The 21,838-nt window shown below is 45.7% G+C and overlaps 1 protein-coding gene and 1 long non-coding RNA gene across 12 annotated transcripts in view; both read right to left on the bottom strand.

Annotated features, from left to right (window-relative positions):
• Positions 1–21,838, bottom strand: part of PTPRT (protein tyrosine phosphatase receptor type T) — a 1,089,879-nt gene that overhangs the window by 1,042,620 nt on the left and 25,421 nt on the right. The window lies entirely within an intron of this gene.
• Positions 5,737–19,144, bottom strand: LOC118881316. The gene is made up of 3 exons (XR_005016499.1): positions 19,109–19,144; positions 6,856–7,073; positions 5,737–6,356 (listed from the first exon to the last, which is right to left on the bottom strand). It is a non-coding gene; the product is annotated as an uncharacterized LOC118881316 (long non-coding RNA).

Genomic DNA, 21,838 nt, shown 5'->3' with positions numbered 1-21,838 from the left:
ACCTCAGCCTGTGTCGCATTTACTATCATCTCATTAGCCAAAATGAGTCACATGACCAAGCCCAGTTTCAAACAGCGGAAAAACAGACTCCTTTCTTCATGGGAGGAGGTGTAATCTCACTGCAAGTGCCCGGATACAGGTAAGGGGAGAATTGATGGCCATTTTTACAAATGACCACATCAACTGTTTACAAACTCATCAAACTTAAATAATATTTGTGTAAGGCTCTGCAATACAGAGCTGCTTTCAATCTCACTGACTGTATTCCTACAACAGTTTCTTGAAACAAGATCCACATAAAAGCAATCACTGGAGAGACATCCAAGGCCAACAGTTAGGTATCCATACAACCGCTCCAAGTCATCCTAGAAGTTAGCATTCAGGGACCCTTGATCCAGATGTGGCAGACTCTTGAAAGGCTTTCCTCAAGGCAACCATGGCACAGAGGACAGATCAGCCAACATGGAGTACAGAAGCCTCAAGCTTAACCTCAGCTCTCAAAGCAAGTTGTTTCAATTGTATGTGCCATCCCTTCCCTCCTCCGCAGACAGGGATGGCAGGACCAATGTAAAGAATTGCTGGAAGGATGCAAATGAAAACACCTGTGCCTGAGCTCTAGGCACCTGAAGGGCCCGGTGTTGTGTGGAGGAGACCTTGAAACAGTGAATCAGGCCCCAAGTTCTCAAAGGACTTGATCAGCCAAACAAAAATGATGGATGTGACCAGGAGGCTGGAAGGAAGACCAAGGCTCTAAGCCAGCATTGAAGGGAAACGGAACAAGTGTTGTGGCCACAGGGCTGCACCCCAGGCACGATTTGAAATTCTGAAGATGGCAGAACTGTGTGTTCTCTGCACCCTCCATGGAAACAGACAGGTATTGCCCCTGTTCCTTCTCCAAAGGAGAGTGAGTCCCCGGGCTCACAGGCAGTATCCTTGCTAGGATAACAGCCCTACCGGATGAAAGAAAAGCATGTGACTACACGTGGTTCCATTAAAGACCTGAAGGAATCCTGCTGCTTCCGCTTTACAATAGAAAATAAACCCCTATCACAACCACTTTTTATATTTCCAGGTAAATAACAAGAGCGATAGCTACAATGTGTTGCATATCAGCCATATGGCAGATACTGCCAGTCAACCACCTACATTAAATAATTAGCATCCGGGCCACAAATATCCATTCAGTGGCTTCGCTGAGCACCTATTATGTACTAGATTCCACCCAAGGGGCTGGAGAGGCAGTGATGCTAAGTGCCAGGTACGGTGCCTGCCCAATCACAGTCGCTAATGCTACCACTGCTGCCGCCAACAAAAGATTTCACCTAGCTTTTCTGAAGGATCACATTTTCTTTACCTATAGACTCATTTTCTCAAAGACTCCCAGGAGTACCCCTGGAGGTAGGCACCTTGGTCTCCGCTTTACAAATAAGTAAACTGAGGCACAGAAAATTTGTCTGGGAGCACACCGCCAGCATGTGGCAGAGCCAGATTCAAACCAGGGTGCACCACAACTTCTGGGAGATCCTGCCTTAGCAAGAACTCCTCTTCTCCCAATCAGGGGGTCCTGTGGAGCACTGAAGGGTTCCCCGTGGGATCAGAAGCTTCCCCTCCCTCTCACTATGAGTTATTCTCAACAATGCCCTCCACCTTTCTCTTCCTATGACTCCTAGACAAAGGCAAGTGGCACCCATTTCTGCTCCCCTACCCCTTCCTACTTTCGACTTTCCAGAGTCTTCAGCAAATTGATCTAATATAAATTCAACAGCTCACTGGCTCTAAATCTCAGCTCTGGCTCTGGATCTGCCTAAAGGGCTCATGGGATTGCTAACTTGGCACTTGAATAAAATCTAACACTTACACATTCATGCATTCACTCGTTCATTCAACAAAACTCACCAAGGGCCCACCACGTGATAGCCCCGAGGATATGCTCAAGAGTTTTACACGGGGAAAGGCCACTGCGGCCAACGTGGGAGATGGGGATGAGGCCCAAGAGGTGCCAGCCTGGACAAAGAGAGCAATGAGAGGGATGGAGAAGAGTGGGCAGGGCCTGTTCTGGCTTGGGTCCAAATCTCAGGAGTCTCGGCTGGAGGCGCAGACTTGGGAGTCCCTGTCCTGTAAAGGTAGTAGGTGTGGGTGACACCACAGAGGGCGACAGCTCTCAATTGAGAGGCGAAATGTAGCCCAAACTCCTTGGGAAGCTTTGTGCAGGCTCCTGTCCCTAGAGATTCTGGTCTGCCTCCCACGGCAGGAACCGGGCACATGTCAGCTTGCAAAGATTCCCCAGACAATTTCCCCATCTCAGCTCACTAAGAACCACTGGCACGTGCAAAGTAGACAGGGAGAAGTGAACCTGGGATGGGACCCCATCAACTTCAACCAAGAGAACAAGCCCACAGAGGAGGCTGGAAAGGAAAGAGCTTCCAGAGTCCCCCCAACCCCAGGCCAAAGAAGCCAGAGGAGGAGGGGCGACAGGTCAGTAGCATCAAAGGCTGTGGGGCATGGCTGGGGGAAGACCCGGGGTCATGGGAGGGGCACGGCTTTGTGCTCATTACTTCATTTGCTAAGATGAGTTAGTTGAGCATGTATACATGCTGGGAGGAAGGTGTCTCAGGATCTCCAAGACCACCCCTGGGTTCAACGGTTCAGTGCTGGAGGACTCAGCAGTCATACTCATGGCCATGATTTATTACAGCAAAAGGAAACCAAGCACATCAGCAAAGGAAAACGGTGCATGGGGTGAAGTCTGGAGGAAACCAAGCACAAACTCCCAGGGTCCCCTCCCAGTGGAGTCACTCAGGACGCATGTGACAACGCGTGGGAAGTGCCGTCTATGAGGAAGGCTCATTAGAGACTCAGCACCCAATGTTCTTCCTGGGGGCTGGTCATGTCGGCACCCTCTGCCTAGCATATTCCTAAATTCCAGACTCCCAGAGGGAAAGCAGGGCTCAGCAGAAGCCACACTGTTTCTTCAAACACTTGGTCACAGTCTTATAAGTTAGGGAGTGGTGGGTACACTCCTGAAATTCAGGTTCCCAGGGAGGGGAAGTTTTACAAAGCAGGTGGGGTTTCATGCCCTGTGAAGCTAAAGGGGGCTTCGGGCGCCAGTAGCCCAGAGAGCACCAGAGCGAAGGGGGCTCCCATCTGATGACTGAAATTTTCTCTGGGAAGAGAAGAGAACTTTGCCGGAAATGGAGAAGGACATGGCAGGCTACAGAGGAGACTGGGAAAAAGTTGACCAGAGCCAGGGAGAAGTTATAGAGCCAACCTGCATGTCCAGATGAGGCAGAGCACCATACTTACATAGAAGATACATTTTTAAGATTTAAGGAATTTTCCTCCAGCAGCAGCCCGATAAAAGAGAGAAAATAAAAAGAGCTGGATTTGTTCCGGTGTTGGGCTCAATGCAGAGACAGAGGGGAAGGAAACTGGGTGGGGTTCCAAGAAGAAGAATGGCACATGTGATGACTATGAAATCTACACAGACTTTTTCTTTTTAATAAATTTATTTTATTTACTTATTTCTATTTTTTGGCTGTGTTGGGTCTTTGTTGCTGCACACAGGCTTCTCTCTAGTTGTGGCGAGCAGGGGCTACTCTTCATTGTGGTGCGCGGGCTTCTCATTGCAATGGCTTCTCTTGTTGCGGAGCATGGGCACTAGGCACGTGGGCTTCCGTAGTTGTGGCATGCGGGCTCAGTAGTTGTGGCTCATGGGCTCTAGGCACGTGGGCTTCAGTAGCTGTGGCACGCGGGCTCAGTAATTGTGGCTCACGGGCTTAGCTGCTCCGTGGCATGTGGGATCTTCCGGGACCAGGGCTCGAACCCATGTCCCCTGCATTGGCAGGCGGATTCTCAACCACTGCACCAGCAGGTAAGCCCAAAATCTACACAGACTTTTGAAGGAAGTGATCACCAAAGGAGGCAGACAGACAGCAAACTGCACATAAGGATCTTGCCATAGGCACCTCCATCGAAAATGGCAATTCGACTGATTGGAGGAATTCGACCAGGGTGGTATCTAGAAGTCACCTGATGCATGAATGCCTTCTATAGAATCCTGGGCAAGTGGTCATGGGGTTCTGCTTGAATGTATCCGGTAACAGGAAACTCAGCACCTTCCAAGGAACCCAAGCATTTCTGAGCATTTGCAATCATGTGAAAGTCCTTACTGCCAAGTGATAATCTGCCTACTGGAACTTTTGGACTCTGGTTCTGCCATCTACAGCTGTCCAGAGCAAGGGTCCAGGATAGGCTACCATATCTCCAATGCAACTATGTTGGTGTTGCAACCCTCAGTTCTTCCCGCATTTCTACCACACAGGTATCCATCACTCCCAGGATTCAATGACCATCTGTATGCCAGTGGCTCCAAGATCTAAAATTCCAGGCTCTCTCCAAAATTCGGACTCAAATACTCAACTGCTTGCCAGACACCCCCACTGCAATACCCCATGGGCACTCCCACTCTGAATGCACACAAATCTGAACTTGTGATCTTGTCCCCACGACATTCAAACACTGCAATGGAGGATGTATCCTACCCAGTTTCCAACTGGGCATCAACTTTCATTCTTTCTCCTCAAACATCCAGGTAATCACGTGCTGTTGTTTCTTCCTACTCAATGGTTCTCAGGTCCATCCACCTAGGCCCCTCCATCCTCACTGCCATGACTCCAGGTGAGGCCACCATTCTCTCTCTCTCTCTCTCTCTCTCAAAGATGTTTCCTAAGTTATCTCCATTCCACCATATTGCCCTCTCCATCCATTTTAGTGACATAGAAGTAGAAGTGATGCTTTTAAAGGCAAAGCTGGTCACAACACATCACTGCTTAAACTCATTAGTGACTCCCATTGCTCTCGAGATACAGTCATGACTTACCCCCATGGTCTGCATTTCTCTGCAAGATCTGCCTGTATACCTCTTTGGCCTCACCTCTTACTCTACTGGACCCTCCAACTCTAAGCTCCAACCACAGTGAGCATTCTCCTCCCCTGAAGTGTCATGCTGGATCCCCTCTGAGCCAATGCAAAGGCTGTTTCCTCGCCTCATCCCCACCCCCTGCTTCTACACACAATGCTGGACGTCTCTCACAGTTTCTCTTGCTGTTTCATAATTATCTGTCCATTTACCTATCTCCTTCCGAAGTCTCCAATCTCCAAGGAAACATGTCTATGTTGTTCACCAATGTCTCCCTACTCCTGACCCATAAGAAGCCCTCTGTTAATATTGATACTTGTTGAAAGAAAGGAGCATTTCCATCTATCAATCACCTCCAATGGTCCAGTCCCTATACTTCTATTAATACTGTCCCAAATAAAATGTTTTTTTTTTGAAGTTGCCATGGTTCACTGAAGATGCACATATAATTTCCCCTTGACTGAACACCTTGAGACTTCTTCCATTACCTACTGTTAAACCAGGTCTTCTCCAACTCATACCCAAACAATCCTCTTATTTATTTATTTATTTTTTTTTTTTTCGAGATGTCTGGTTTTCTTTAATTAACAGGAATCTTTCGATGTTCCGATTACCTGGTCTTTGTTGCAAAAACTCCTATAGTTGATGGTTCCTCCCTCTCCTTTTTGGATCAGTCCCTCAGAGAGAGCTGAGAGGCTGTGTCCCAGGCTTAAGTCCTCAGTTTTGCCCACCAAATAAAACATATTTCTCAACTTTGAGGTTGTGCATTTTTTTCAGTGAACATCATATATATGTTAAATATACATATATAGAATATATATACACAAATATACATATATATTAGTGTAGGGGGTAAAAACATGGACTTTTCCTTGTTATTTAACCACTCTGAACCTCAGTTTCCATTTCAGCAAAACAGACATATTAACAGGTCCTAAATCACAGTGTTGTCAGAAGGGCTAAACACACATAAAGCATGTACCCGCTGTCTGGCAAACAGTAGGAGCTCAACAAATGTTGTCCAATGGCAAGGCAGCCCTCAAGAGACCAGCGGTCAGTACGTGGTGGGTATTATGATTATTGTTCATTTCTTTCAGGGGCAATCTGGAAGCGCAGAGGCAGAGGTTTGGAGGAATTTTCGGGGTCCACACAATACACCCAGGTGGGAACAACACAGATCCCCTGAGCGGGGTTCAGGGAGCACCTCAGCAGCCCTGGCCCTTCCTGCTCTCTCAGTTGGGAGGGTCTCAATGCTGGGCTTTGTATTTTCAAAAGATGGCCCGGGCCTTCTTCAGAGAAGAGGAGGTGACAGACAGCATGGTGATGGCGGATGAAGGTGTGGGATGACGAGCGGAGAGTCAGCTTGTACCAGAAACATCAACACTCACCCAATGCCTGGCTCTACTTCCTCACCTGTTGATTGATGACTAGGCTTTATCTAGTTTCAGGACGAGAGTAAAACACAAGGATTCGAAATAGAGTCACAGATGTAGAAAACAAACTTATGGTTACCAGGGGGGGAGAGTGGGGAGGGGAGAGGGATAAATTGGGAGATTGGGATTGACATATACACAACACTACCTATAAACTAGATTACTAATCAGGACCTACTGTATAGCACAGGGAACTCTACTCAGTACTCTGTAATGACCTGTATGGGAAAAGAGTCTAAAAAAGAGTGGATTATAGGTATATGTATAACTGCTTCACTTTGCTGTACACCCGGAACTAACACAACATTGTAAATCAACTATACTCCAATAAAAATTTTAAAAAACACACGCAAGGATTCTCCAAAGATCTTATGTTTGGACCTGATTCCTAGATCTTCTTCTGGGAATTGGGGGTGAGAGGAGAGAGAGTAAAGGAAACAGTGGGGTGGGGTGGGGGGACGTGCATAGGGAAATGAGCGCTTCATGGTGGAAGCACTGAAGCACCACAAAAGGAGTTCCATCGATCCCGGAGAAATCCCCTCACGTCCCCTCCAGGAAAACTTCAAAACTCAGGACTGTCGATTCAGCGCACCTGGCCTCCTGTCTGTATGTTCCCTGTTGCAGCTCACGGTGCTTGACTGACTGAGCCCGAAGCATTCACAGCCTCTTCTGCTGGGTGCTCAGAGCACTGATCCCAAGAGCTGCACCACCAAAACAGGATTCTTCCGCGTTGCCCCAGACCCCCATGCCCGGGCACAGCCCCCTCCTCCGGCCTCGCTGGCCCCGCCGCCGCCACACGGTGCCCTCGCCTGGGGCGGGGAGAAGGGCCGGGGAAGGAGTCGCACCGCCGCGCCGCGGTCCACGCTCGCCCCACGCTCGCCCCACGCTCGCCCCACGCTCGCCCCACGCTCGCCCCACGCTCGCCCCACGCTCGCCCCACGCTCGCAGCGGCCGCCCTCAATCCTCTTATTTAAATACTTGCTGTAGGAGTTTCTTATCCAGACAGAAGGAAGGGAAACCCATTTTCAGGATGAAAAAGGGAACACAAACAGTTTCAGCTTCCATTTTTCTCTGGTTCTGCCCTGGTTTGTAGATTGATTCCTAGCACCGGGATCTACGGCCAGATTAACAGCGAATCATACAGAAGAACCTTCCCCAACTCACAGAAGCCAGTGAGAACCACTCTCTTCACAATCGTCCGTTTTACAATGTGTCTAATTGTAACTGAATAAATTACTTCTGTCATTCTGCAGAAATACTTAAAATAAATAGCTCTCTTTCCTTGAATTAAAATCATAGTCTTTTGTTCACTGTTTTCTGTCCCATAAAGCAACAGAGCCTGTTGATTAAAGATCATTTATAGGACTTCATTTCCAATCTATTTTATGATATCACTTTAAAATACCCCCAAATATTCAGCTGCAAAGAAGGATAATAACTATTGGAAATTGGCTCTTTGAGACTTTTTGATGAGAAATGAAGTTATGGATGTAACTCTCCGCAAATGAACATGTATTAGAAAAGTCTATTTTAGTAACCGCTTGGTTCTTCTTCTTGGATTTTTTTCTCTACCCAACTTCCTATATTTTTCTTGAGATTACAACATAATCCCCACTGACACACTAAATATTACCTCTCTGTATTGAATGGATGACACTGAGACAATAAATCACTTTGAGCTAACACAATATGCCAACCAGCCCCAGCTAAGCCAAATATTTGACGAAAGACATACAAACTGAAATTTAGCAAGGCAGGAACGCTCGGGGAATTAGGTCCTGAATTATCAACCATCTCTAGACACTCTGCAATGAAAAAAAAAACAAAAGATGTACGAGGAGGCCGTATCTGCATGCATAAGATGCCGCTGTGTTCAGACTGGCCACAGCTGTGCAACAGTCCATCCTAGGGGACATCCTGGTAAGAGACTGTGGTTAGGCCACCCTCCAAATACAGTGGATGTCATGACAAAATAAATGACTGGTCCTCGGTTCCGGACTTAAAATAAAAAAACATGAATTGTTTTTTCTGCACTCATTCAGAAATAATTTCTGAAATAATGTTCAGAAACAACGTCAATGAAAGACCGTCTGGGGCAGATTTACATGGTGCTAACAAAGCTGACACTTCAGGATCCCTCCTGTGCACCTTCCCTTTCAAGGCCCTGTATCTGATTTTGTATTTAAAGAGTACCCTCCATCACGTACCCTTCTACAAAACCTCCTGGACCTGCCCCTGTTGACCCTGCCTCACAAGTGCTTCTAAACAGGAGTTCACAGATGTCCCCGGCTGTCAAGAGGCATAGACTGCATTCACAGGTCACGTGAAACCCCCTAACAGGAAGGTGGAGCATCCGTGGCCAGCGCCCTACACCCTCCCAGAGTGGTCCAGCAGAACCTCCCTGACTCTAATCTCACTCCCCCTCACCTTCCACTGAAACATCAGTGATAACTCATCCCAGCTTTCCCCGAGCTAAGCACACTCCACCCTAGGTTATCCCTCGGGACATTTCTCCTTCAGGACTCACTAAAGGGGCACCAGCTCTGAGAAAGGAAAGCCTGGTGCCTCCCGGATGAAACTGACTATTAGCTGGTAACTATCCTGGGTCTGAATCCTGCCTCTTCCACTTAGCAGAAACCCCTCATTCCTCAGTTTCCTCACCAGCAAAATGGGAGGCAATAGTACACTCCTCCTAGAACAGACAAGAGGATAATCTTTGTGCACAACAGAAACTCAATAAATGCCAGTACATCCATCACCACTGGATGGCACGCATTCTCACCAGCCCTCCACCCCATCCCCGGGGCAAGAGGTACCCATGGCAATAATGCCTATATATTCCTTCCAAATCATCATCTTCATCATCATCATATCATCTTACACATCCCTCAGTCAGAAATCCCTCAACAATTCATTCTACCTCCCCACGAGGCTGGGGACTTCTTAATGGCAGGGATGTGAGCCTGAGCACGGAGCCTGGCGCTTCAGAATGTTTGCTGAACACACGAAGGAATTAAGAGATATTTATATCCTGACCAACAGAGGTAGCATTCAATAATGCATCCCACAGATCGACATGTACACACTGCTGTATTTAAAATGGATAACCAACAAGGACCTACTGTATAGCACAGGGAACTCTGCTCAATGTTATGTGGCAGCCTGGATGGGAGGGGAGTTTGGGGAAGAATGGATACATGTACATGTATGGCTGAGTCCCTTTGCTGTGCACCTGAAACTATCACAACATTGTTAATCAGCTGTACTCCAATATAAAATAGAAAGTTTAAAAAAATAATGCATCCCACAGTCTCTGGTTTGCTAACATTTTAAGTCTATATAGGAGAATTTGGTGAGAAGTGAAAGGAGACAGAAGGAGCAGAGAGCCAAGCATCTTTGCATTCTGCTTCTCTGTATATTCCTAAGAGTCTCCCTTCTCCATCACGTGCCTGCAGAGCCCAAAGCTGCTAGTTGTCTACAAAATACTTCTCCAAGAACAGCGTCACCCCTGCACCTCTGTGGACTGAGCTCCAAGGGGCCTGAAGATGAGAGGAGAATCTGGTGAAAGCCAAAGCCAGGCAGCAAACCTCAGCACTTCTACCCTGGCAACCCCTCCCATGGGATTAGACATCACCAATAACTCTATAACCCAAGACACGAGATTAAGTCCACAAAAAATCTCCTCCAGCAAAGCAAGAGCTTTATGTGTAATAGCTGCAGAGAAGGTGTGATAAAAGTTCACAAGTGTGCTAACTGGAAAAGATGCATGCACCCCCAATGTTCATAGCAACACTATTTACAATAGCCAAGACATGGAAATGACCTAAGTGTCCATCAACAGATGAATGGATAAAGATGGGGTACATATATATGTGTGTGTGTGTCTGTGAGTGTGTGTACCCACACACACAATGGAATATTACTCAGCCATAAAAAAGAATGAAATAATGCCATTTGCAGCAACATGGATGAACCTAGGGATTATCATACTAAGTAAGTCAGAAAGAGAAAGACAAATATTATGATACCACTTATATGTGGAATCTAAAAAGCAATACAAATGACCTTTACAAAATTTACAAAACAGAAACAGACTCACAGACATAGAAAACAAATTTATGGGTACTTCCCTGATGGCGCAGTGGTTAGGAATCCACCTGCCAATGCAGGGGACACGGGTTCGAGCTCTGGTCCGGGAAGATCCCACATGCCACAGAGCAACTAAGCCTGTGCGCCACAACTACTGAGCCTGCGATCTAGAGCCCGTGAGCCACAACTACTGAGCCTGCGCGCCACAACTACTGAGCCCGCGTGCCGCAACTACTGAAGCCCGCGTGCCTAGAGCCTGTGCTCCGCAACAAGAGAAGCCACCGCAATGAGAAGTCCGCGCACTGCAACGAAGAGTAGCCCCCGCTCATTGCAACTACAGAAAGCCCGCACGCAGCAACGAAGACCCAACACAGCCAAAAACAAATAAATAAATAAATTTATAAAAAAGAAAACAAATTTACGGTTACCAGGGGAAGGGGGGGAGGAAAAATTAGGAGCATGGGATTACCAGGTACACACCACTATACATAAAATAAAGAACAAGGATTTACTATATAGCACAGGGAACTATATTCAATATTTTATAATAACCTATAATAGAAAAGAATAGAAACATATATGTGTGTGTGTATAACTGAATAACTTTGCTGTACACTGAAACTAACACAGTAGTAAATCAATTATATTTCAATTAAAAAAAAAAGTTCTTGAGTGTAACCTAAACACAGATTACTGATGACGTCTGCACACCTCTAGGCTGGGAGGTATGATCTTCCTCTATGTTTAACCTCATCTCCTGTCACTCCTTCACACCTGCCCTTCACTCTCAACTCCAGGGAAATGACAGTTCTTATATGTGCCTCAGCCATTCACATCCCACTGCCCTAGTGCGTCTATCACTGGAGGCTGGCATGCATTCTCACCAACCCTCCACTTCATCCCTGGGGCAAGAGGTACCCATCACAGTAATCCCTATATATTCCTTCCAAACCCATGACCACTCTGTGAGGCCTTCTGGATTCCTCTTCCTCAGAGTCTCCTTGTTCTTATCATGTGGTTCTCAGCACTTTTCCATACCGCATCATACTTGTTTATGTGTCTTTCACCCACCAGACCAGACTCCATCTACATAGAACAGGAACTGGTTATTTCCCCTCTGTATCCCCAGAGCCCAACACAGCAGCTGATGCACACAGCAGGAGCTCTGTAATTGTCTGATGAAGGAATGATTCAATGAATAACCACCACCACCCCCAGAAATCAGAAACTTAAATTATGTTGCTCATAAGCCCTGAATTTCTTAAAAGAAAGTGCATTTCCACACAATGGATCATTGTGCCCAAACCAGCCTAGCTATTTTTTTTGCAGAAGGAATAAAGAATACGTGGGTTGGTTTTTTCAGGAAGAAATTACCCATAGCAGAACCACTCTGGAGGCTCAGGTGCAGTGGTGGTATAGTTTTAGCATGCCTCAAAAATGTACCGTCTGCTATCTATTTCATAGGCCAAAAAAAAAAGGCAGCAGAACTGAAGAAGTAAGATGGGTTTCACTCTCACCTCCGACATTGCAAAACATCAGTATCTCCTGCTTGAGAAATCGTTAAAGTGCCTGAGATAGGACAGGGATGGGTTTTTTTTTTTTTAATGTCTGTGTGATATTCTTACTTCTGCAAGACAAATTAATGCTGCAGAGTAACTGGCAAAAAGGAAAAAAAATGTTGATTCATGTTTGCTTGGAATGCAGTTTGCTTTCATTGTTTTCTCATGTAATTACATATATTACCAACGTAATTACAAATAGTACACATATTTGGTTTGTGCAATTATAGAATAGTATATAATTTTTAAATATGGTACATTTCTTTCTCCAAGATTCTTTTATGAATGAAACAATCTATCATTTCTAAAAATATGATCCTGTGCATCACATTTTAATAAAGTAAAAATTAGTAAATATTTACCTTTCCTTTGTATTTCGACAAAATAAACTTTGTCATGTCATTCAGGTTTAAAAAGGCTCATTATATGCCTTGTAAAACTGCTTCCACTAGGCTAATTCTACCCATTGGAGAAAAGCCAGCTTCACATTATCATTATCAAGAAAGGTAATTACAAAGAACCTACTATGTGCAAGGCGTGGTCCTGGAAGGCCTCTGTGATGGAAATAACACCTCCATGAACTGGTAAAGCACAGCCCACACCGGAGTGGAAGAGATGGACAAAAAGCTAGGCTCTGTCTCTTACCAGCTGTGCATCTTTGAGCGAGTGACCAAACCTCACAGAGCTTCTGTAAAGTGGAGGTCATACCACCTCGCTCATTGTGCAGCATGAGGCTTAGATGAGTTAATGTACGTGAAAGGCCCTAATGCAGTCTCACTTGGGCAGTACACACAGCAAATGGTAGGAGGTTCTTGCTGTAACAGCGTAAATCATAACCCTCATTTACTGCCGCTGTATTTTGATTTGCAAGATCACAGTTCATCTGACATGCTACACAGCATCTCTAACAGTGTGGTCTCTTGATCTCATATTTTCAGGAGCAAAATGACAACCTAGACTCTATTCAAAGTTGAAGGGCCTAGGGGAGGAAATTGTGTGAACACCCTGGAAGTTTGCAGGGAGGAGAGGATGTGGAAGGGAATACAGAATTCTCAACTGGAAAGACCAGAAGGGAATTTCTAGATAATTCTAATCCAACTAGTGGCCCATACTTAGATACTGCTGGATCCACACAATAGAGTATCTTCTGTTTAAAAAGCCAATTTTTAAAATCAGGAGATTTCCCACAAAAAGTTAGATTTAGACATTCTCTTGAAAATGCAAGCTTGGGCAAGACTGAGCCCAAGCTGCTTCATGGCAACAGCTGGCTGGAGCCAAGGAATACTGCCCTCCAGCTGGTCTCACCCTGAAGTTTGTCCTCCACTGTGTTCATTATTTGCATAAATTAAGGCACCTCCGGGACCCAAAAACTTGGAGACTCTCAAATGCATCTCCAGACTACACAAAAGTGACCAGTAATGGACACGAAGGCAGGCGTGGTCTGTCTCCACATTTGACCTCATGTTTGAGAAGGGAATGGACAGACCATAGTTGGTCTGAGATGTCCTGAAGATTTTCCACCTAAATATTAAAGAATATGTCCCTAATTTGGTACTCCAGTGGGGTAAAAGATGGCATAGGAACAGAAAGCTTCTAACAAGGAGAGCTAATAAAGAACTGCAAGGCAACAAACTCTGCCAATGAGAAAACTGAGTCCCAGAAAGTTCTAATAACTCTGAGAACTAGGAATTGAATCCAGGAACTCTTCTCCAGATCTGAATATACAAACCGCAGACACGTACTGCTTTTCTAATTACGTAAAGACACACTCCATTCAGTCCACAGGTGCATCAAAGTTAAAGTGCCAAGAACTAGAAGACTCGTGACATTAGGAGTTATACTCCTGCGTCACCTGAAGATGGAGAAGGATGACCTCAGCAAACCCAGCTGCTGGAACCAGCCACATTCTGGAACCAGGAAGAGTATGAAGGATTTGATGCTTCCTTTTACAGTGACATGTGGACGAAGTTTAAAGGTTTCATTCTGGATTCATTCCTTATCATGGAAACAACAGCTTCCTCAAATACTGGAACTGCTCAGGAAAAGCCTCTGTCTCATGTTCAAGTTTAACCACAGGCTCAAAGACTAAATAAGTAAACTGACAACTACATTTTAAGAGTAAGCCAAGGGGCTTCCCTGGTGGCGCAGTGGTTCAGAATACGCCTGCCAATGCAGGCGACACGGGTTCGAGCCCTGGTCTGGGAAGATCCCACATTCTGCGGAGCAACTAAGCCCGTGTGCCACAACTACTGAGCCTGTGCTTTAGAGCCCGCAAGCCACAACTACTGAGCCCGTGTGCCACAACTACTGAAGCCCGCGTGCCTAGAGCCCGTGCTCCGCAACAAGAAGCCACCGCAATTAGAAGCTCGCGCACCGCAACAAAGAGTAGCCCCCGCTCATCCCAACTAGAGAAAGCCCGCGCACAGCAACAAAGACCCAACATAGCCAAAAATAAAAACAAAATAAATTAATTTTTAAAAAGAAAAACCAAAAAAAAAAAAAAGACTGAAAGAAAACTTACCAAAATATTAAAGAGGCTGACTCTATGTAGTAGTATCACTTAACAGATGGCAGATACCATTTTTGCTCCTTTTTTCTCTAATATCTTCACTTTCTTTAATGGGCTGATCTTACTTGTTCAAAATAATCTATAACTAGATAAGAAAAATAAAATACATGAATTAGTCCCATTCAAGTGACAGAGCCCAAGCAGGCATCTATCTGGTCCTGATCTGGGACCCACAGATCTATCCCAGTGGAGCTGAGCCTATACTTCTGCCTTCTCTGTCCCCTGCTAGATTAGGCAAAGTGCCCCCGACGTCCTGCCATCTCCACTGTACCTCCCAATCTGAGCAGCAAGGTTTGCGGCACATAGTAGGTGTGTAACAAATATCCGTTAAGTGAATAAATGCACACTCTCTTCTGTTTCCCTTCACCTGCTCTTTTTCTGGGTCTGTCAATTTAAAGGATGTTACTCAGGTGAATGATAGTTCCTGGAAGAGACCATACAATTAACTACCCTTGTAACCTCAAAAATCGTATTTGAAATCAAATCTGCACAAGTGACAAGTGGAGGATATAAAAAACGGCACTCTCCTCAGCCTCTTAATTACATACTATATATCAAACTTCTCCCAAGCTCTGAATATGTCCCATTTAACATTCTGCACTTGGCATTCAATTCCAAAACCTGAAATGGAGACTGTATTACTTAAACATTTCCCTGATTATTTTTTACTAACTTGTTCCCCATTTTTACCTTTCAACCAGGTTTTATCTACTCCCTAGTTCCCTATCAGGCTGTTGTATACTGGCCAAAAGAATTTAGAGGAAGGCTCAGGTGAAATTCAGATACTTCATTGTCTGAAGACTAAGGGACATCTACCCAGGGGCAAACGTGAACACAAAGTATATGGTGAAGCCAGCTGCCATCGGATACATAAAGACAGAAGAAACACTGTCATGCAGAGGCATGTTGAAGACGCACAGAGAGAATCATCCCTCTGACCATTCCTCTCCACGAAGCTAAATATCTTGAGTTTGGAGACCAATGTGTATAGCACGACTAAAACGTTGTTTAAAAGGTATGTATGTGTGTTTGCATACAGATGTGTCTGTATACCCATAGGAAAAAGTCAGAAAGGATATACATCAAGCAGAAAATAATAATGAGCCCTGCGAACGCTGAGTGGAAAAGCCAGTGCACTAGGGAGATAGAAACTTCTACTTCTTACTGTATATAACTCAGATAAAGTGAAAGAACTGTGGATGGATTCTATTTTTGTGTTTTACCTTTTTTTTCCAAATAAAAAAGAATGTGAATATGTGTATCTGTATAAAGCTTAGTTCTCTGCCTTCAGGTTAAAACACAGTGTTTTAAACAAACACATATAAACAAATATGCACTGAGAAGCAACAGCAGAATCAAATGGCCTGAAATTTAGCTTTGAGGCATGTAAATGAAAGTCCTTAGCTGCCAGAGCCACTAGTTAATTCTCAGACCCACAGTGAACAGTCACGTCCAGAGGCAGAGGCGGGACTGGCTTCCCCTCGGCCTTCTCATTGGCCCAGATGGGGTCACGTGCCCACTTATTCACCAACTGCTGTGCCCAAGGAAATGTATGCGATAACTGGTTCAAGAACCCAGTCCTAAGCCAATCACTGAGGCTAGGAAAGTTGGATTAACTCTGATTGGCTAAGACCAGCTCACAGATTGGGGGACGGGGGTGAGGTTGCTGGGAGTCAGATCCATTCCTAGGAAAAGAGAATAAAAATCTAGGTGCAACTAGGAGAAGGAAAGGGAGAATTAATGCTGAGTAGGCATCAGCAGAAAGGGCTCCTGCTACCGTCTATATCCTGTATTAAGGGTCCTATGGCGGTACCCTAGATGGCCCCTTTCCCTCAACATCTGCTCCGTCATAATGTAACGTCAAATCCACTTCCTCATCAATTATCACAATGTGCGCACACACACACACACACACACACACACACACACACACACACACACACACACACACACACCTCCTTTTATCTCAAATTGACAAGCCTCAATCTGAACTATCCTATTTACTCCTCCCTTATATCCCTGATTCTGGGGTTGTCCTTTCTGATTCATCCTTTTACCAACCATGAGAGTAATTATTTCAAGAGCAAATTGAATTATGTCATTTTCCTACTTTGAACCTGTCAGTGGCTTCCCACTGTCCTCAGAACTCCTTGGTGTCACCCAGTAGTAGGGCCCTACCTGGATCTCCAGCCCCTTTTCCCACCACACCCCCTTCACATCCTCTTGCCAGTCTCACCAGCTCACAGAGCTCCCTAAACCTGCTGTGCTGACTCGGGATTCTGCATCTCTGCTTAATTCCCTCACCTCCAATTCCCTTGCCCTTCACAAGGGCCAACTCTTATTCCTACTTCAAGACCCAGATCCCCTAAACCACTCCACCCCAACAAAGATGAGGGAGCAAAGTCAGCCTTTCAGAATTAGGTGGCTTGTGGAGAAACTTCTGGAGACGGCTCCATCCTCCTCCAGGAAAAAGAACTGCAGCAAGTTCCTTCCAGATGAGACGATCCCCCACCTTCTCCATGCTCGGGTCTTTGGGGGAAGGAAACACCAAACCATTAAAGCTATCAATACTCTCCTACAGGAGAGGTCTTCCTCAAAACTGCTTAACTCCCCCTAAAAATATAAATTGACTTCTTACTCTTCAGCAATTAGCAGCCTGAACCCTGCACACAAGACCCTTCCACCTATGTGAAGAGGGCTAAGTCACTTGTCAAGTTCCCCTCTTTACAAAAATTAGCCCCGTTCTCAGCATTCCTCCGTTGAGAACTTCCCTCCACCACTCTGAAGGCTGTTCATCATTTCACCTGGCTCCTTGGCACACTGTCCACACTACTCCCAAGCGACAATGAACCTCACTGAGGCTTAGAAAGACACAAGGAGTGCTGGGCGGACCCCGTGCTGGGGCTTCTCTATTTGCTTCTGGCATCTGGAAGGTCATAAGCCTTATTTCCTGGTCAGCCCTGGGGACAGGAACACGTGAAGAGCTCCACTTGCGTCAAGCATGAAGTCATGTAACAGCAGCTCAGAATTAGGAGCTGCAGACACAGAGGGTCCTCAGCAACACCCATTCTACAGATGAGGATACAGAGACCCAAATAAGGGAAATGGTGTCCTATGGTTTCCCAGGAAGTTAATGACAGACCAGCACTAGAATCCAGGGCTCCGAGCTCAAGTAGCTCAAATGATAGATGGGTGGAGACAAGAACAGATGGACAGATGGCTGGATGGGAGAGAGGGACAGAGAGAAGAACACAGAGAAGACTAGCTGGCACCTTGCTCTAAAAATCTAAATCAGAGCAAAGTCTTCTCCCCAGGCAAGGAGCGACCTGAAAAATTCCTGCCATGATTCCCAGGGGAGAAGAGTGAATGGTTGACTCAAATTCAATGCCAGCTTGAGTGGTGGAGGGAGGATTAACACATGCAGACTCTTTACAGACCAAGAATGGCATGTTCTTATCAGCTCCAGGTTCTTATCAGCCCCTGATCACCCAATGGAAAAAGTGGCTACAAGTAGACTGTTGTGCCCGGGATGAGCAGGAGATACCAGCTGCAGTGGTTTCCTTGCCTGGCTCACAATGGGGGCTGTTTGTTGAAACTTTTGTGGTGAGAGGAGAGGTACGTCTACCCTGATCAGCTCCTTGGCCAGGATTCATGTAAAGGCGGTGGGCTGGGTGGGATGAATCAGTTATCAGAAATCCCTTGCCTCTTCATTCAACACCTATTTTTGAATGCCAAGCATCGTTTTCAGTCACTGGAATACAGCAATAAAAAAGAGACCCAAATCCCTGTCCTCTTGGATTTACATCTTAGAGGGGGTGGGAGCTGGAAACAGACAGTAAACAAGAAATGTAATAAAGTACATTGTATTGGTGGAACATGCTAAGGAAAAAAGAAACAAGAAGAGATCTAACTGATCCCCCTTGTTAGTTCACCCAGAGCTAGTCTATGGGTAGAAGGGAGCGGGCACTCTGCAATACCAAATATGCACCTCCTCAAACAATTCCATCCCCTGACAATCCAAGTGTTACCAAGGCAAACTTGTATGAAAACAGGCAGCCTGTTGGGGAGGGCAATGGATACACAATCAGAAAACCTAGAAGAGGGATCCTGGTCTGTTAAGGGTGTGACTCTATTTTTTTATTTATTTTTTTTATTAATTTTTATTGGAGTATGGTTGCTTTACAATGTTGTGTTCGCCTCCACTGCACAACCAAATGAATCAGCCATACGTGTACAGATATCCCCTCCATTTTGGACTTCCCTCCCATTTAGGTTACCACAGTGCAATAGGTAGAGTTCCCTGTGCTATACAGTATGTTCCCATCAGTTGTCTATTTTATACATAGTATCAATAATGTATATGTGTCAATCCCAGTCTCCCAGTTCCTCCCACCCCATCCCTTTCCCCCTTGGTATCCATCTATTTGTTCTCTATGTCTGTGTCTCTTTCTGTTTTGCAAATAAGATCATCTATACCATTTTTCTAGACTCCACATATATGCGTTAGTATACGATATTTGCTTTTCTCTTTCTGACTTACTTCACTCTGTATGACACTCTCTAGGTCCATCCACGTCTCTACAAATGACCCAATTTCATTCCTTTTTATGGCTGAATAATATTCCATTGTATATATGTACCACATCTTCTTTATCCATTCCTCTGTTGATGGGCATTTAGGTTGCTTCCATGTCCTGGCTATGGTAAATAGTGCTGCTATGAACACTGGGGTGCATGTGGTTTTTTGAATTATGGTTTTCTCTGGGTGTATATCCAGCAGTGGGATTGCTGGATCATATGGTAGTTCTATTTTTAGTTTTTTAAGGAACCTCCATACTGTTTTCCATAGTGGCTGTATCAACTTACTCTCCCACCAACAGTGTATGAGGGTTCCCTTTTCTCCAAGGGTGTGACTCTTTAGCTGTGTGACCTTGGACAAGTCACTCCACCTCTCTGAACCTCAGTTCCCTCATGTGTAAAATGGTTAATAACACCCAGCTCATTGGTTTGTTAGGGAGCAGTTAGTGACAAGACCCATCGAAACAGTTTAGCACAGCACCTGGAACTTAGGAACTGCTCAGTAAATATCAGCGATAATTATCACATTGTAATTGTTATTATTATTAGCATTTGACTTAGCTTGGGGTCCCCCAGAGGTAGATCTTGTGACCAGGATTAGAAAACAAATAGGTTATTTGGAAAATGGTCCTAAGAAACATTGGTGAAGGAGAGAGGATGTGAGAAATGGAAGGAAAGAAGCCAATACAGGGTGTGTTATCAAGTAAGTGACCAGTGTGGGCAGCTGGAAGTTAACCTCACCTGGTGCTCTGGAATCCAGAGTAGGACACGTGACTATCCCACCAAAGGGTGAGGGAGCTGAGATGCTCATACACCAACTCCTGTCGGTCACTGGGTGAGAGCTGCTTGCAGGTGGAGGCGGGGCATTAACTTCTGGCTTTGGAGAAAGAGCTGCCCTAAAGTCGTCTGGGGCACAGATGTGGGTGGGACACACGCCGGCACCTGCCCCAGCATCACCATCCGTACGGCTTTGCCGCGGACACTGGGGCACTCGGCCCAAATTCTCCGAGCCTGCTTTTCATCTATAAAATGGGGAGAATAATAATTTCTGCCTCTCAGAGATGGCTTCAGGATTTTTACAAAATCGTGTTTGTCAAAGCCCCTGGCGTGATGTCTGGCCTGAAGAATTTCAGTTTCCTTTCTCTCTTTCTTCCTCTCCCCATTACTCCCTTCGCACATAAAGGGAAAAGCTGGCTTCCTCGCAGGCCACGGAGGCCCTTTCAAAAGGGCATTTTCGGTTTTATGGCCTTGCTCTCTGGCTACAAAGCACTCCTTCCCCATAATGGACTCTCCGACGTGGATAATGATCTCTCTCAATACCCCTTTCTGGATGGAGGAAGTGGAGGTGCTTTGAGAGCAAAGATGGCCATTCATGTCCCCAAGGTACGTTTAACTTCTGTTGCTACCGTCGCTCGCACCCACCTCATTGGGGCCTTTTATCTCCAAAGCAAACTGGTGAAGACAGAGTCATTCATAACCCGATTACATTCAGCACCCTCGTGCGTGGGTACATTGCTGGGCTGCTGAAAGAGGCCCTGGCAAGGTGACCCAAAAAGAAGCCAATCCCTTCTGCCCACCCCTTCCCACCCCCCACCCCCAAAAAAAAGACCAGTCTTGAAAGGGCCCCTGCAGGAAGCAGGCCTGGCTGGTGCCACCCACCAGCCCGCAGAGCCGATCCGGACTTGGGCCCGGGAGACAAGTGCTCATGTGTGAACAAGAAGCTACCAGAATACAAATGAGTAGGGAGGCCTAAGCACCAGGAATCCGCCACAACGGCTACTTGTTTGGTGTTCTGGGAAAGCACCAACGGAGCCTCCACGGAGGCAGCCAACAGCCAGAATAAAACTGAAAGAAGCTGACCGGGTTTCAGACACACAAGTAAGTCCAGTTGATTAAGAATTCCTCTCTATTTAGAGTTAGCGACAGTCCCAAAGAGGTGCCCGCCAGCGTGGAAAAGGTGATTTCATTGACGAGAAATGAATTAGGTGGTTTCTGGACACAGGACTGCATTCCAGACCCCAAGTATGGCATCTGATTGATTTTTCATACAGCCCCCAACACTAGCATTAATAGCCCCATTTTACAGGTGAAAGAACTGAAACTCGAAGGGCTTATCAATCATTTGAGCACGGTGATAAAGCCAGTCAGCCGGAGAGCGGACCATGTGTCAGGTCTGCCTCTTGAGAATAATTATTTTTTTAATCTACAGTGTTTTCATATGCAGGATTTAATGTAACGCAACATTTATTTATTACGTTTAGAAGCTACCAGTTACTTCCATGGTGGAAGGAGGGGTGAGACATGGGAAGAGGTATGGGGAGACTTTAAGACCCTCGGCGGTGGTTTCATGGGAGTATCATCTTGTGATGACAGTGTGTCAAGGTAGACTCTTAGTGACTAGGGAATTTTCTGTATGTATGTTACACTAACGCAGGGATCACAAAACCATGACCTGAGGGCCAGCTGCTTGTTTTACTGGAACACAGCCGTGCCCATTCATGTACATATCGTCTCTGCTTCTCTGACCCTTTGGAGAAAAAGTTGGCTGAGCCCTGTGTACACTATACTGAACCTGACTTGGGCACTTAGGAGATCTGTCTTCCTGCTTGTGTGTTTCTCAGCCAGTCATGGAAATGAGCTTGCAGACTCCATGAACACATCAAATGACAAGCAGGAGGAAGAGCTTAGTGTT

The sequence above is a fragment of the Balaenoptera musculus genome, chromosome 15 (assembly GCF_009873245.2).
Source record: "Balaenoptera musculus isolate JJ_BM4_2016_0621 chromosome 15, mBalMus1.pri.v3, whole genome shotgun sequence".
NCBI classification, from domain to species: Eukaryota; Metazoa; Chordata; class Mammalia; order Artiodactyla; family Balaenopteridae; genus Balaenoptera; species Balaenoptera musculus.
Note: the sequence above shows the minus strand (reverse complement) of the source record. Positions and strands in the feature narration are given on the sequence as shown.